The sequence below is a fragment of the Populus euphratica genome, unplaced genomic scaffold (genome assembly GCF_000495115.2).
Source record: "Populus euphratica unplaced genomic scaffold, PopEup_1.0 scaffold109.1, whole genome shotgun sequence".
Taxonomy (NCBI): Eukaryota; Viridiplantae; Streptophyta; class Magnoliopsida; order Malpighiales; family Salicaceae; genus Populus; species Populus euphratica.
Genome location: NW_011499999.1, coordinates 392,585 through 411,033, shown reverse-complemented (window position 1 = coordinate 411,033; position 18,449 = coordinate 392,585).

Genomic DNA, 18,449 nt, shown 5'->3' with positions numbered 1-18,449 from the left:
ACTTAGGAGAAGACATCAATCTTTTGGTTATGTCACACACCTTGATCAAAAGGTTTTTTTTTTTAAAATGTAAAAAGAAATATGCAAATGTTGTCTTCATAGATTCGACATCAAATAAATTTATAGAACAAAAATCTTTTTTTTTCATCAAAACTTGCTTTTATAATTCATATAATTTTCTTTTACCCAAAAAATACATTATTTTATAAAAAACATGGTTTGTTAAACAAAAAACTAATATAAATTGAAAGATAATATTTTAAATAATTGTAATGATATGAAATAAATTTAATAGAATATTCCTAAATAAAAAAGAAAAGAAAATCTACATAAGAAGCAATATTGTTAAAATCACAATGATTTTTCGAGTCAAATATACTTATTATAAAAAGTCATTTTAAAAACTAAAAAACCAATAAAATCAAATTAAAATTATTTTAACTTGTTAAATCACAATAAAATTAGTAAACTCGTAATATTTTATAAATATAAATATTAAATTAGGATTACCACAGCCTCCCCACTCATTCTCTTGACTCTGCTTCACAATCTGGCTAACATGATCATTCATCGTCTTATTGTTAATGATCTAGATATTATGCTTGTTTGAAAGTGTAGTAGATGTTACGTTTCAAATTTATTTTGCTTAGAAATACATCAAAATAAAAAAATATTTTTAAAAATTTATTTTTGATATCTATACATCAAAACGATATAAAAATACAAAAAAAATGATTTAAAACAAAATAAATTTGAAATGATGAAACAACGGTTTAATTGTAATGTTAAACATGCACCTCATCTTCATCTCCCACAACACCATAATCACTAACACTGATGATAGGGTAATTCGAGAACCACAAGTTGTCATCTCCTCCACAACGACATATAGAGATTGAGTATAGGTGTTAAAGGTCTTAAAGGAAAGGAGAACAAGAAAAGGAGTTTTTCAATATTTTTTCTAAGAGGGGGAACATAAAAATATGCATATTCATGAGAGTTTTGAAAATTATAGTGTGCTTGAAATGATGACTATGAAGTTTGTACATTATTGTTACCACTCTTCTAACTAAAATTTGAGTGATTTCTCTAACTAGGGTTGTATGTTTGTGAGTATAGATCATGATTTGGTGATTAAAAAAAATTTAAAGCATGAGTTTATTCATAGAGGCATCCTTTGAAAGAAGACAAAGTTAGACAGTCATTGGTTGAGTGTTCGTTTGTTTCACAGATTTGACATATAATATCTTGAACATATTTTAATTGACTGCTCTTTTTCAATTCTAATGTCTCTATTTTTCTAGCTAAAGATACAAATTTGGCTTGGAGGTTATGATCTTTTCTAATGTTATAAATACCCCCACTAGATGTTTGAGGTTGAGTTTTATGTAGTACCTCATAAGTGTCTGTCCTTTTTTTGAGCATTTTCAGCTAACAAGTCTAAGTACTTCATTGCTTCGTCAGGGTCTTTATCTTCATAAGTTCCATTGCGCATCAGTTCAATCATTTATCTATCTCTTGGTGTCAACCTTTTATAAAAGTATAAAACCAATCTCCATGTTTCAAAACCATGGTAAGGGCAAGTATTAAGCAATTATTGGTACCTATCCCAACATTGATAAAATATTTCTCCTGGTTTTTGAGTGAAAGTGATGATTTATGTTTTTAAAGAGTTTATTTTGTGAGATGGAAAAAACTTCTTTAAAAATTATTGTTGCATTTCATCCCAAGCACAAATGGATCATGGTCTCAAATTTTGTAGCCATGTTTTAGCTTTATCTTTTAATGAAAAAGAAAAAAAGCTTTAATCTGATGGTGTTCATGCTACAATTTAATCATTATAAATGCTACAGACCTCCTCAGATTGTCTTAAATGCAAATGTTGATTTTTAAAATCTAAGCCATGAAAAGAAGGTAAAAGTTGAATAATGTCTAGCGAGATGCATTACGAGGAAAAACTATGCATGAAGGTGCACTTGTTTTTGTGAGATTCATGTTGTCTTTATCTATTCTAATACGGTTATCCTTATTATTCTCATTATGAAGTAACTGCTTATTTTCTTCTACTATATTTTCTGAAAATGATGAGGATACCTTACAAAGTTTACCACTTAATGTTCATGACTAAACTCTCATGCACATGTAGGAAGAGAATTAAAGGAAGAAAAGAAAAAAAAAGTTAGTTATAAAAAAGTGAAATGAGAAAATAAAATAAATATTATAATTTATAGAAGAATTTACCTCTCTAGTAATGGTGCCAAAAACTTGACATGACCAAAGAGTTAATATCTTCTCCCAAGTGCAAGAGTGCCAAAGTAATAAATAACTCGAGAAGACTGGAATTGAACCACAGAGAGTTTAACTATATAAATTATAAATAATGATGATGATGATAAACTATATAAAATTATACACAACAAAGGAAAATGAGTTGAAGAGAATTTTTTAGAAGTGATATTAATATAAGGATTAAACAATGATAAAAAAAAATATCAAGGTTAGAGGATCCACTAATGGTATTTCAAACAAGTATATTATAAACTCTTTTTATTGCTTAAATGAAAACTACATACAAAGGAAGTTCCAATCAGATTATAAATTGTTAACATGATTACATTAGTTTTCTTATTCGAATAATGCTAATACTTGTAAATGTTGCTAGGTATTCATGATTATAGCTTACGTTAACAACAAATCAAGTTCTTTTCATAGTATAAGTATTGGTTATATGATACGGTTGGGCTATAAAAGTGCCAAGTATTTGTTGTACCAATTGTTATACAACACAAATATAGATTAACAATTTAACAAGTAAAGTATTAATAGCGAATAAAATAACAAATACAAAACATGCTAGTATCAAACATTAAGGTTCATGTTGAGTTTATACTATACTTATTCTTACACCATTAATGTAACGTTTTCACCTTAATATAATAAACTTAGCTAAATATAATGAAGGAAAGAAATATAAATAAACAAGATAATAATATAAATAAGATATAAGTTAACTAAGAAAAAAAGAAAATAAAAGGCATAAACAAGAGATTAATGAAAGGAAAACTTAAGCATTACAAAAAATATAAAGAAAGAGAGCATGAACATGATCTTGATCTGAAAATTAGGATGCCTAAATACATGACAAATGCCTCTTTTTATAGGAAAAAACTCGGAACTATTGATTTGTTGACTAATTGTTGAGTGGGTGACCGCCTCTTGACTTGGTAGCAATCCTTATCTTCTTGTCTTCCAAAAATATCATTGGGAACATCAGAATTTGAACAGACAGTCTTCATGAAAGTTTTAGAAAATTGTCTCAGATTTCCAACAAAAAAAGAGATGAGCTCAATTGAAATTTCTAGAACTCGAGATATGGGCTAAACACTGAATAGTGTCTGAACTGCAGGACAGACTCAAACTTCTCTTTTTATGCTAAGATTTGGACTTCCAAATAGCAGAATTGAGTCTTGGACTTCCATGAATGTTTTAGGCCTATGTTTTAGCTTTCTAGCCATATAAATCAAATTGAAATCTAAAATCTACAGCTCTAGATATGACCCAATGACTGAATAGTGTTCTAATTTAGACTAAACCAACATCTCTTTTTTAAGTTTAGCCCTCTCTTTATCTTCTTAATTTTAATAGTTAAATTCATTAATCAATCCCTTATTTTATATGATAGGCCTGTATTTAAGATGAACATTTACAATAAATTAAGGGTATATTATATTATTAGATATGATATTATAAAACATGCTTTAGTTAAAGAGTTATTGACACTTTAAATATAAAATGATGATATAAAACCTTGATAAAAAATACTTTCTTAACTACTAATCACTTGTCCTAATCAGCTTCTAAGATTACAGATCTTGAATACAACAAAAAAAAAAAGAAAACAAATGAGTAAATAATCATTAGAACCACATAATTGATCAACAGAAGCAAGATTCAATCTGTGTTTTGGAATAAGATAAACATTAGGGAGATACAAGTGACATGCGATAACAAAATTAAATTTACTTAGGGCATAAAACTATCATCAACAGTCATAACAAGGATAGATGATGAAGGAGACACAGAAGTTAAAGATAAAAAATCTAGAGACATGATGTAAAACATAAGAATCCAATACCCATTCAAATTATGACATACATGAGAAGATATGAGGCAATTAACCTATAGAACAAAAAGTGAACATTGTTTATGGTTGTAAGTAGAAAAACTTTTAAAATTGCTCAGCTAAAGTACTAGAATAGGTGATAAAGCTTCATGAAACTACTACTATAGTATTGTGGTGTGGTGCGGTGGTTAACAACCTTGAGGTGGTCTATGAGCATTAGATTGTGACTGGCTGCCAACTTGATTTTACTGTCTTAATTTGGGACACTAAACCTTCTAATGACTTTCTGTTTACAGAAACAACAATTATTGAAGGCAACCTTTGTATAAGGCTTATTCTGATGATTAGAGAATAACTTAGAAGGTATTACTAGTACAAAAGGATTTGAAGCAAAAATATTTTTTTTTCAAAATAAGACTGGAGATGTATTTCTTCAATCAATAACTTACTAACAACAAAGTCAACAAAAAATAGTGGAGAATAACGCAAAATTAAACCTCTAAATTCTTTAGAATCATTGTGAAAATGATGTTAAAAATTGTATCAATCATTAATACTCTCTATAATCAATATAAGCACACATCTCTTTAATTTTATGAATTCTATATGAGTCAATTGATCCCTAAGATCAATCATAATAGAATAAAACTTATGAATACTTATATTCTTCTAGTAAAGAGCTCGTATGTTATTCTATAATTGATATTGCTTTACAAAATTTGATTGCAAGAATAACCTTTACAGATGATCTCAAATCTCTATTAGTATCTCATACTTTGCATATTGTGTATTTATGAAATGATCGATAGAATTGTTATTCTAAGTAACAATTTTTACATTATTTGTTTCCAATGCATATCTCATAACAGCATACCCCTTATTAGTATTCCTAGGTATCATATAAGTTCCTCTAATTTGGGACACTAAACCTTCTAATGACTTTCTGTTTACAGAAACAACAATTATTGAAGGCAACCTTTGTATAAGGCTTATTCTGATGATTAGAGAATAACTTAGAAGGTATTACTAGTACAAAAGGATTTGAAGCAAAAATATTTTTTTTTCAAAATAAGACTGGAGATGTATTTCTTCAATCAATAACTTACTAACAACAAAGTCAACAAAAAATAGTGGAGAATAACGCAAAATTAAACCTCTAAATTCTTTAGAATCATTGTGAAAATGATGTTAAAAATTGTATCAATCATTAATACTCTCTATAATCAATATAAGCACACATCTCTTTAATTTTATGAATTCTATATGAGTCAATTGATCCCTAAGATCAATCATAATAGAATAAAACTTATGAATACTTATATTCTTCTAGTAAAGAGCTCGTATGTTATTCTATAATTGATATTGCTTTACAAAATTTGATTGCAAGAATAACCTTTGTAGATGATCTCAAATCTCTATTAGTGTCTCATACTTTGCATACTGTGTATTTATGAAATGATCGATAGAATTGTTATTCTAAGTAACAATTTTTACATTATTTGTTTCCAATGCATATCTCATAACAGCATACCCCTTATTAGTATTCCTAGGTATCATATAAGTTCCTCTAATATATTCCTACATTTTTTTTCCTTTAATAAAATTTCTCATTACATAACTCCAATACGACTATTTTTTTCCATCCAACCTCATACTCATAAACTGAAGCGAATTATCTTTTTCAGTAGTCATAATCAATAAATAAAGAAAACTAGAATGCAAAAGAAGTGAAAAACAAAATATAAAATTGTAGAAACTAAAAAAATATCACAAAAACTGAAAAAATATCTATCAAATTTACAGAAATAGAACACAAATGCCAAATTGCAAAAACTAAAAGGGGGAAGATGAAATACCAAACTGCTGAAATTAAAGGGAAGATGAAATATCATATTTGCAAAAACTAAACAAATATCACTCTAAAAAATTAGATCTATAAAAGCTGTGTGTAAGATTAAACCTAGTTCCATGAAACCATGCTTTGATACTATGTTAAACAATCCAAATGAAAAAGAAAATAATATGAATATAAGAGAAGAAGAGGCTAGGGTTTCATTAGTCCATTCTCAAGTTGTATTTTTAACCTAAATATAAAGAGATTATATATAGGCTAAACAAAATATTCTATTCCACTCGTAATAAATAAAATAAAATAAATATATTTTTTAACAATTCAATATTAAACGAGCCTTTGTGGCATGCCTATAAATTCATGTTTTTTTTAGATCTATTAATTGTTAATTTATGAGAATATATGGATATGAATAATTATATTGTATTTTCAAGTTACTTAACTTATATATTAATTTTTACTTGAATCATATATTTTCAGATGTTTGAACTATATATAAAAAAAATCTACTTATAATTTTAAGATTTTACAAATTGAATTTACATTAAATATTATATATAATGTTAGAAATGTATTTTTAACATCTTTGACAAAAAAGAACATCGAACAATCAACATAATGATTGCTATTATTGTAAACATAAGATTGATATCTTATTCAAATTTATTAAATTGATTATATTGATTGCCATAACAACTTAAATATATTCTTTTTTATTTAATTCTAATTTATTTTGATTGAAATTTAGAAAAAATAATAAAAAACAAATCATGAAAGATTTTACAAAATAAAGATCTTGGTAATATAATAAAACATACTACAATATGTTTTGAAAATAAATAAAATATTGAATTATATTTAATGAAATAATGTTTTAAAAATAATTTTATTTATTTTATTTTAAAAAAATTCAAATAAATAAATAAAGGCTTATAAAAATAGCCCAACATCCTTGGCTTACTTTTGTAATTCATGTAATATTTTTAACCTAAATTGTTTTGTTTTTATAAGAAGCGCAGTTCATTGGAAACAAATGTAATAAAAATTTGAAAGAAAATATTTTCAGTAACTGTAATGACTTGAAATTAATTTTCATAGAATTTTCATGTTGAAGATATAAAAAGAAATATGCATAATAGGTAACAAACGTAATGATTGCTACCATTGTAAGCAAAAAGGCTCGAATCTTATTCAATAATAAATATTTAATTGATTGATATCTGTCAAAATAACTTCTTAAATATAATCCTATTTATATACCTATAATTGGTTTTGATTAATTTTAAAAAGATAAAAAATATATTCACAAAGGGCAATAAAAAAGAGTGCTTCGTAATATAATAATAAAGTTTTATAATATTATTTGGAAGTAAATTAAAAATTAAATGATATTTAATGAAATAATATTTAAAAAAATTTATTTATTTTATTAAAAAAATTAAAATTAAAATTAAAAAAATAAGGGATCATAAAAATAGTCCAGCAACCTTGGCCTCCTAGTCTATCTCCTAAAACAAAAAAGCAGGCCAAGCACGTGTGGTAATGTTATAGATGCATTCAAGTACTATGCTTTTTGTTTTTTTTTTTAATTGAGAAACACATATATGCTTTTTATAACTAATAGAATAAATATGAAAAATATATAAGAAACAATTGTTAATTATAATTAAAAACTAAAATGAAAAGCTAATAGTTCTTCTAAAAGGAAAGATAGATAAGTATACAAATATCTAATCCTGACTTTTATATTTAATTTATATATTTTTATTTATTTTATATTTGATGTTTTTTTTTCTTGCAAAGAATAATTGATTCATATTTGTATAAATACACCATGAAAATACAATTTATTTCTATAAATAAAAAATTAAAAATTAAAAATAAATTACAATAATATATTTTAAATATTATAAAATATAAAATAATTACAAAAAATAATTAATATTTTAAAAAAATTAAATTAAATAATTTATAAAACATAAGAGAGAGGGGATTGATTAAATTTTGATTAAAAAAATAATGCAATGTAAAATATACATAAAAAAATGAAAAAAGAGTATTAATTAAAATTAAAACAGAAGAAAAACTGGTAGCTGGGGGGGGGGGGGCTAGAAACTCAAGGCCACATATTTAGGCTCATGTTAATTTATTTTTTAATGGAGTGGACTGTGCACACCATTTCTTTTTTATTCTTTTATATTATATTAAATAATAGATCATTTACAATTTTTTTATTACTGAAAATGATTGGAAAGTTAGATCTAAGTTTTAAGATTTTAAAAACCTATTTTTAATTTATTTTTATTTAAAAAATATATAAAAACACTCTAAAAACTTATTTTTAACTATAACAACCTATAATTTCAGAGAAATGATCAAATTAACATTACTTCAACAACCCCGTTCTGTATTTTTTGATAGCGTGAGAGAGAAAACCCACTCCCATCAAATTTCTTATGAAAAATTCAACTACTTTATACCAAGGATGATATGACAATTGGCAGGACACATTAGCGTGCTATAGTAATTTGTTTCATATCATTTCTTTTCATTTTGAAATTATTAAGCTAGAGTATTAGGACAGGTGATAATATCTAATGAAATTCTTATTCCAATATTAAGGTGTGATGTGATGGTTAACAACATTAAAGTGATTTATGAGTAGTGATTTACGAGTATTGGATTGTAACTTACTGCTAACTTGATTATATTATTTTTATTCAGAATATTGAGCCTTTTAATGATTTTTCTGCTTACAGAAACTATAGTTCTTGAAAGCAACCTTTGTATAAGGTTTATTCTAATAATTGGAGAATGATTTAGAGAGTACTGTTAGTACATAATTATTTAAAGTATAAATGATTTTTTCTTCAAAATAAGACTGGAGATGTATTTTTTCAACCAATAATTCACTAACAATAGAGCCAACAAAAGATAATGAAGAGTAATGCAAATTGGAACCTCTAAGTTCTTTAAAATGACTGTGAAATGATGTTAAAAATTGTATTAATTGTTGATACTCTCTATGATCAATATAGGCACACTTGTCTTTAATTATACTGAGTGTATAAGAGTCAATTGATCCCTAAGATCTATCATAATATAATAAAACTCATGAATACTTATATTCTTCTAGTAAAGAGCTTGTATGTTATTCTCTAATTGATATTGTTTTACAAAATTTGATTGCAAGAATAACCTTTGCAGATGATTTCAAACCTTTTTTCCTGTCTCATACTTTGTTAACTGTGTACCTATAAAATGATTGATAGAATTGTTAATCCAATTAACAATCTTAGCATTTTTTGCTTCCAATGCATATCTCAAAACAACATAAATGATTTCAAATCTCTTTTACTATCTCATATTTCGCTAACTGTGTACCTATAAAATGATTAATAGAATTGTTAATCCAATTAACAATCTTAACATTGTTTGCTTCCAATGCATATCTCAAAATAACATAACCCTCATCAGTATTCTTAGGTATCACACAAGTTCCACTAATATATCCCCACTTTTTTTTTAATGAAATTTCTCATTACATAACTCCAATACGAACAGTTCTTTCTATCCAACCTCATATTCATATATTAAAGTGAATTATCTTTTTTAATAGTCATAATCAATAGACAAAGAAAACCAGAACACAAAAGAAGTGAAAAACAAAATACTAGATTGCAGAAAGTGAACAAATATCACAAAAATTAAAAAAATATCTATCAAATTTGTAAAAACAGAACACAAATACCAAATTATAAAAACTGAAGGGAAGATGAAATACCAAACTGCTGAAACTAAAGGGAGGATGAAATACTAGATTTGCAAAAACTGAGTAAATATTACTTTAAAAAATTAGATCTGTAAAAGCTGTGTGCAAAATTAAGCCTCGTTTCATGAAATCATGCTTTGATGTTATGTTAAACAATCCAAATTAAAATGAAAATAATACAAATATAAGAGAAGAAGAGGCTAGGGTTTCATTAGTCACTTTATTCTAAAGTTGTATTTTTAATCTAAATACAAAGAGATTATATATAGGCTAAACTAAAAATTCTATTCCACCTGTAATAAATAAAATAAAATAAATATATTTCTTAGCGATATAATATTAAACAAGCCTTTTTGGCATGCCTTTAAATTCATGTTTGTTTTAGAATTATTAATTTTCTTTCAAATCATTTCTTTCTTTTTTATCCTTCTTAAGATCCATTTCCTTGATTTATGGCAACACATGTTTGTGTTTGTGTATGACCTTCTTTCATTGTCATTTCAGACCTTGTAACGTGTCATCGGTCTGAAATATTGTTGATGTTTCAAATTTCTAACACTCATTTATATAAACTACTGCAGATGCATGCAATATGTCAAGTTTATGAATGCCTATATAGGAATGCTATCTGCACCTATTTAAAAGATCATTACCTGTGTAATTGAAATGCTCTTCACCATGCAGACAACCAGTGGAGGGTTAAAGAGAAGCATGACTGATCCAGATCTAGTTGTATATTATTGAAAACAAAATTATTTATGGTTAATCAGATACTCCAAGCAATACTATATGAGAGTAGTTGCCGTGACTTTCTCTTAAACTTGCCATTGATCATTATTGGCCATTGAAACAACAGCTCATCAACTGAGTTTGGAACACACTAAAAGACACTCCACCATGACAGAAATTTTGTCCATAAATTTGTCCTAGACTAATTACATCCATCTCCATAGTATTACCCCTTAATATGATGTATTAAGGGATGCTGGAGTGTAGAGCTTCCCTCTATATATGGTGAAATGCATGTCTGAAGTTATTGGGTTGGGAAGAATGGATTGAGGAAGAAAAAAAAAAACCAAAAAGAAATTTAAAGGTGTCCAGATGGGAGGAGGTGGTTGAACAACGATCCCAAGGATGCTTCAAGTTTCAAATTTCTAACACTCATTTTACGTTAACCACTTGCAGGTGCAATATTCCAAGCTGAGAAGATGTTTCCCAGTTTTTTAACCTAAAAAAGTCGACTTTGAATTTTCTCATTGTGCAAAATAAAGTCCACACAAAACCAAATTATTCGTCTGATATGACAATTGACAGGACTCATTTGCGTGTTAATTATACTAATTTGTCTCATATCATTTTTTTTTCATTTTCACGTGTCACACTAATTTTGTTTCATATCATTTTTTTTCATTTTCACGTGTTACAGCAACACATGTTTGCGTTTATGTATGCCCTTCCTTCATTGTCATTTCAAACCTTGTAACGTGTCATCGGTCTGAAATATTGTTGATGTTTCAAATTTCTAACACTCACTTACATAAACTACTGCAGATGCATGCAATATTCCAAGTGGAAAAGACAACTTTGTTTTCTCATTGTGGAAATTAAAGTCTACCCGTTGAATGTATATCCCCTCATTGGAAATTATTATAGTTGTTACTTATTTTTGGATTCTTGCAAAAAAAAAATGAAAATTTTGAAAAAATATCCAAAAAAATAATAAGAGAGAAAGAGACTGGAATGCTGAAAAAAAAAATTGATTGAGAAGGTTAAAAATGTAAAATGTTAAAATTTAACAGTATATTTTTTACTGATGAGAACCCTGTTGACAAAAAAAATACAAGTTGAGAAAGAAAAATCTAAAATCAGATATTTATGGACTCAAGTAAATTTTATCTAAGGTTTAATTGAATTTATGAAGGATTTGATTATAAAAAAAGATTGATTTTCAAATCAATTTAGGTTTTTATTGGAAGAAATTAAAGTTCTTGGGTCTAATGATGATTTTGAAGAGTTGATTTGGTCAAATTATGAGATTAATTGTATAATTATTGAAGTTTGGTGGCCAATTAGGGACTTAATTGAAACAATTCAAAATCAAGGACTAAATCAGAAAAGGTGCTAAACTTAAGGGGTCTAATTATAATTTTTCCGAGGGATTTGATTAGAAAATTATAAAAAGCATTCAAGGACCAAATCAGAAATATGCATTTTGAATTAGCAAACGACGTCGTTTCCTTGACAACTGTTGATCACCTTCTTCATTTGCAACGGTTTCGACAATGAATGAGCGCTATCAATCGAGTCATTTCAGCAACAAAAACAGCAGATTGCTTCAGTTATGGAGAATGTTTCATGACTACTATTCCTCTACATGCTGTTACCAAGTTAGGCGTTGCACCGCAGGCCATTCTTTGGCCTATAAAAGCTAGAGAAAGACGATGAAATAGGGAGAACGACAGAAGGAAAAAGAGAACAAAGGGAGAAAGGAGAGAGGAGAGATGACAGTGGGGAAAAAAAAGAGGGGAGAGAGCCGCACCAGCACTGCCAACGCCATAGTGATCAGCTCATCATCTACTTCGTTCAGCAGCCACTGCCATTAACCATCACAAACGCACCAGCACTGCACAAAGGAGGGGAGAAAAAGAACGAGAGAGGAGAAAGAAGAACAGAGGAGAGAACACAGTGAGAAATTCAGGAAACACAAAGGAAGGCCGTATGAGGATATAGAAACCGAAGAGCAAAGGAACAGTAGTAGGAGAAACCGAACGGCGAAGCCAAAACGCAAAGACAGCAGGGGATGTTAACACCACCATCGGTTTCCTTTCTCCAGAAGCAGGCATGTTCATGTCCTTTCTTCGCAACAATTGACGCCAGTTTTGTCTAGAAAAACAAAAAGAAACAGGAGATGAAAGTAAGCCAAAAGATCACCGTTTCGTTTTTACTCTGTTAATAACAGCTATCTGCAAAAAACAAAGGATGAACAGTGCAAAGGTAATATAATTACCTTCGTACTGTTCCATGCACGCGTAGAATTTTACGTGCGCATGGCTTACTTGGGTGAAGCCACATGGGCGGCTGGGTTCAGCGTAAAAAAAAAAAAAATATTCAAAAATTATTTTAAAAAAAGCTATGATTTTTTGTAAATATTTTTATTGTATTTTAATCAATATCAATTTATATTTTTATATTATAAAGATACAAATGTAGTATTAAAATATTTAATCAATATCAATTTATATTTTTATATTATAAAGATACAAATGTAGTATTAAAATATTCAATTTTTATAAAAAAATAAAAATAAAATATTTTGTTTTCATGCATACAGTCAAGTCTCTCAAAAATAAAAAATCATATTGTATTTTCATACAATAAAGAAAAATTCAAAAAATATGTATTAGCATATATTTTGGCTTTAATAACCAGTTTATTAAAATCACAATAACTAGGCCAATATTTTAAAAATTCCCAAAAAAATTATTTTGTTTTCTTTTAATATCTAGAGTTAGGACCTTCTTATTTTGTTTTCTTTTAATATCTGGAGTTAGAACCTTATATGTAAAATGTATTTTGGATATTAAATTCTTTTATTGATGTCAGAATTACCCGTTAAGATAAGAATCTCCTTACTGAGGAGGATTTTTCTTAAACCATAGACGAACTACCAACTAAAAAACATGACAAAACTTTAAATTTTATAAGACAATAAAATAATGCAGTTTACCTTAGGTATGGTGTATTTGGAGTGCTAACACTTTCTTTTTACGCAACCAGTCCCCGTACCCGACTTTAAAACTAGTAAGGGATCCTAGTGACCAAAATACTAGGTGGCAACTTCCATTCTATTTTTTCACTAATAAAAGACAAGAATCACTTGTCTCTTCACATTTGCCGCATTAGATCACCATATCTTGAGGGTGGATGTTTTCCAACAACGCCGCACACGTGCGACAATTATCACACCTCCTACCTATCGTTGTATATCTTTACTACCACCCTCCTTCCAAACTTGCTGGCTCTCTACACTAACCAAAAAATTATATACCCAAAATCCTTAGATTTTTTTTTGACATTAATGAGATGAGAAATTTAAAACATATTCGTAGAGTTTATATAGCTATATAACAAGACACAAGAAAATAAAATAAAACTAATTATAAAAAATATATTTCATCATCTCTTTTGATTAAATAATTGAAATAATTTCCTCATTGTTAAGGTTGTTCAATTCATTAATCTCTTCTTTTTATTGATTAGAAAATAATCAATAATATTTACCTTAATTATTTCTTTAATATACTCCCTCAAACTTATAATAATTTTATTTTTCATTAGATTGACACACATCCTTCTCTCATTATTGTAGCCTCATCTTTTTATCTTCAATAATTGTATTTTTCTAAACATGGCTACTCTTAGCCATTTTTCTTTTCTTATGATTGTTGCCACATTTCTTTGGCCAAACATCTCTTTTTGAGATTTGGTTTTTCAAGTGACTATTCTATTTTGGTTCATTCTTTATCAGATTCATGTCTTCTTCCTATCATTGCTCCTCACGTATTTTTCATCCCTTCCTTTAGGGAGAACTCCTCCTTTTTTTTTTTGTATGGGTGGTCTCTTTTGCACAACCTTATCTTGTGCAAGAACTTATCAATTTTCACTAAGATTTTTTTATTTTTGTATGTCTTTCTATTGATGCAGGATCTCAATTTTGTTGCTAGACTTTGTCATCTTACACCTTTCATTTCTTTTTATTATTCTTTGGGTGTGATTTGATCATCCATGTGAACTTGTGATTTCTCCTTATCATGAGTTGATTTATCATTGAAAATGTATAATAAATAAAATACTTGGTAGACAATGAAGAGAATCGAAAACAAAGTGCTTTAGAGTGGTCAAACAGATGACATAAAGGTGTCCATCAAAAAAGTAAAAGCTAATATTTAAAGTAATATATGATCGACCTACTTTGATACCAAAAAAAAATAGAATTGAATTGAATGTTATTATTCAATAATTTCATAAATATCTTAAACTCAACTCATGTAGAGTTTATATATAGCAATATAACAAGACACATAAGAGTTTATATATAGCAATATAACAAGACATATAAGAAAATAAAATAAATTAAATTATAGAAAATATACTTGATCGTCTCTTTTGATTAAAAGATTGAAATAATTTTTTGATTACCTAAAGTTACTCAATTCCTTGAATTTTTTTTTTATTGATTAGAAATAATCAATATTATTTACCTTGATTATTTCCTTAACAATAAGGTCTTAACAATGAGGTCTTATGGAAATAGATCAATACACTTTGTGGGAGGATCTTTATTGTTAGAAGTAAATGTTAAGGGCTTGAGATAAGAGTGGCGTACCCTCTTTGTAGAGGAGATGCATTGCAGCAACAATTCTCAAGCGATGTTTTTTGGAATGGTCTTTGGCTTGGTTCAGGAGTCGCTATCTATTATTACAAATACTAAGAATTCTAACTGATTTTTTAGAGATTCTAAGTAATAGACTGGTTGTGTAAAGATAACATATTAATACCCTTAGTAAGCTTTACTTAAGATAAGTTGAATTATTTTGTATTTATTTGTTATGGTCTTCTGACGTCTATCTCTACCAACTTAACTATAACAGGTTTACTACGATGAACAAACTTTAAATTTTTAGGTCAAGAACTAGTCTGTAAAAGTGAAATATCCTCAATTCTTCTTAAGGCTTCTTTTAGGGAAAAACTAGAATTTTGCTACCGCATCATGCCAACTAATATTTTAGATAAAACTCCCAACGAATTTTATCCTTATATTAGAAGTAAGTGAGTAGTATTATTTACAATAATATTAACCTTATGCATATTTTTTATTTTTATATTAAAGTGAGTAATAAAATTATTATCCTTGATAATATTATAAATGTTAATCCATTTTAGGTTTTTTATCCTTATATTAAAAGTGAATAATATTTATTATCCCTAATAATATCTTGAATATTAATCCCTTTTAGGTTTCTTATCCTTAAATTAAAAGTGAATAATATCTCTTTAACAAAAATAATTTTAAATACAAGCCAAAATCCTTTGAAATTTTACAAACTTATTGTAAAATCTATGCAATATTTTTTTTTAAATATGCCAAAATATTTTAAATTTTCTTTGAAAACTATGCTCAAATAAATTTAGGATTTTTGGTCTTATAAAAAAATATTTTTTATTATTTTTTAGGCTTTGTTTGGAAAAAAAACTATTTTTTTATAATAAAACTATCCTAAATAGGCTTAAAGGGCGTTGGCCAAAAACACTTTTAAATAAAATGACCCTAAAAAATAACAAACCAAACAGTGTATAAACCCTTTGACCCAGATTTGTTTTTACTTGACCGGGTTGACTTCAAATTTTTGGCACTTTTAAACAAAATAACCTTAAAAAATAGCAAACCAAACAGTGTATAAACCCTTTGACCCATATTTGTTTTTACTTGACCGGGTTGACTTCAAATTTTTTGTTCCACCATGAACCAAACCAAAATTCTTGGTTTGACCCGAAAATAAACCATAAACAAAATCAAAGCTAAAAAAAACACATTAAACACCCAATAAACACAAAAAAAAAAAAAAAAAAAAAAACAAACCAAGCCAATATGAACCATAGAAATCACAAGTCTGTAAAATAAAAACAAAGAGATATCTAGTCCTTCCAATTTCCATCTCCTGAAATTGAAATTTCCATAATATATTGCACCACAGCCATAAACAATAACTTAGAAGAAGCAAAATATGGAGAGTATTCATACCAGTTTCAAATCCAAGCCCGAAACTCATATATTTTATTCACTCTTTGTTTAACAAGGTTGTCAGATATATGGTTTCCCTCTCTTAAAACATGAAAATTAGATATAGAACCTAGCTGAGTAGAGCACCGAGAAGCAAGAATGAAGAATTCATGAAATCTCCATGATCTAAAAGATTGATTGTTCATCCAGTTTATTGCTACCTAATTTTTAAAAAATGTTTGAAAAAAATTCAAAACCTGCCAAAAAAAACCAACTGAAAATATGTTGATGTATTTGTACCATTTTCAACTTCTTTTTTCAAAGAATTTAAAATAAAAACAAAAGAATAAAAAAGCATTTCTAACCAAAAACAAACCAAAGCCAAAAAACAAAACCAAAACACTCAAAAAAACATAAAAACTAAAAATTTCATGAACAAAATGGATCAAAATCATAAAAAAAAGAAGAAAAATCCAAAGAACAAAACTTAACAACATGGGTTTCATTAGATTAGTTTTGGTCAAAACAAAGACACATATCATTTGGAAATCATATAAGGAATAATAATCTAGCATTTAATCACTTTAATTTTCACTTAAAAACCTTGATTTTTATTAAAATAAGTTTTGGTTCAAAATTGATGTCATGACCCAATCTTTTACTCTTTTATTCTTTTTATTTATTTTTATTTTTACTATATTTTCTGAAAAATGATAATAAAAAAATGAAAAAAATAATAATAAAAATGATTTCTGAAAAGTGTATGGGGTTCTATTCTTCAGTTGTTGCAGAATTCGGAAGTCTGTGGGGGATTGGGCTGATGAATTTGATCATGCCAAGAAAAGTCTGCAGAAAGAAGTGCTTTCCTTCTACTATTTTGAGATTAGCTTGGCGTGGAGTTGTTTATTTCGTTGGGAGAGAAAGGAATGCCAGAATCTTCAATGATGTGAGTTCATTCCCGCTTGATGTACCTGCTCAGGTTATGCATTCAGTTCAGCTGAGACTGCACAATGACCAAATTGCTTCTTTTAGTGAATTTTGTTGCTGGTGGAAGTTCAGTTATGTTGTCTAGTTTGGCTTTTTTACTCTTTATCGGTTTGGCTCGTAGCAGGTCATGAGACCTGATTGATTGCTTTTAGATGGCTATGAAAATTTAAGCTTGTTGGAAATAGTGCTTCGACGATCTCCTAGCAAAATTTTAGCTTCATCCAAATTTAGGGAAAATCTCTTGCATCCATATTACAAGGTTTATTTTTGCATGAAAAGATAAATATTAAAGCAGGGCAATGTTGTGTAATCTTCAATCATCATAATAGAGCAAAACAAAACAAAAAGGTCAGCTCAAAGTTGACATGTAAAGGAAGAGTGCTTAATTTTTGCATAACACATAATTACATTACAGGTTATTTGAACAAAGCAGGCACTTACAAAGGTTTCGTGCTCTTTCAGACTAGTAGCTAGCTAGGATTCATGCTGATGCAAATAAGCAAGTTACAATATTTAGACTCCATTCCTCATGTCTTACATTCACTTATTATACAGGTTTTGTGCTCTTTCGGGGACACTTCTCACTAGTAGCTAGCTAGGACTCATGGCCTTAGTTCGATTCAATTCAGCTACAACATTGCTAGTGTCCATTCTCTCTTTAGGAAACTTTTCTGAGCAAAACACTCCTATCTTGCTGATTGAAATCAAACACTCCACGATTTGATCAGTGCCTTTTCCTAAAAATTCTTATTTTCAATGTTTCGGGTCCGCGACATCATCTACACGGTCAGGTAAGGCCATTTTAACATAACTGTGAAGTTCTAGTCCATCTCTGAACATGCTATCTGTAGGTCTCTTCCCAGTAATCATCTCCAGCAGTAGGATGCCATAGCTGTATACATCCCCGAAAGTTGACACCTCGCTTCCGATGCCA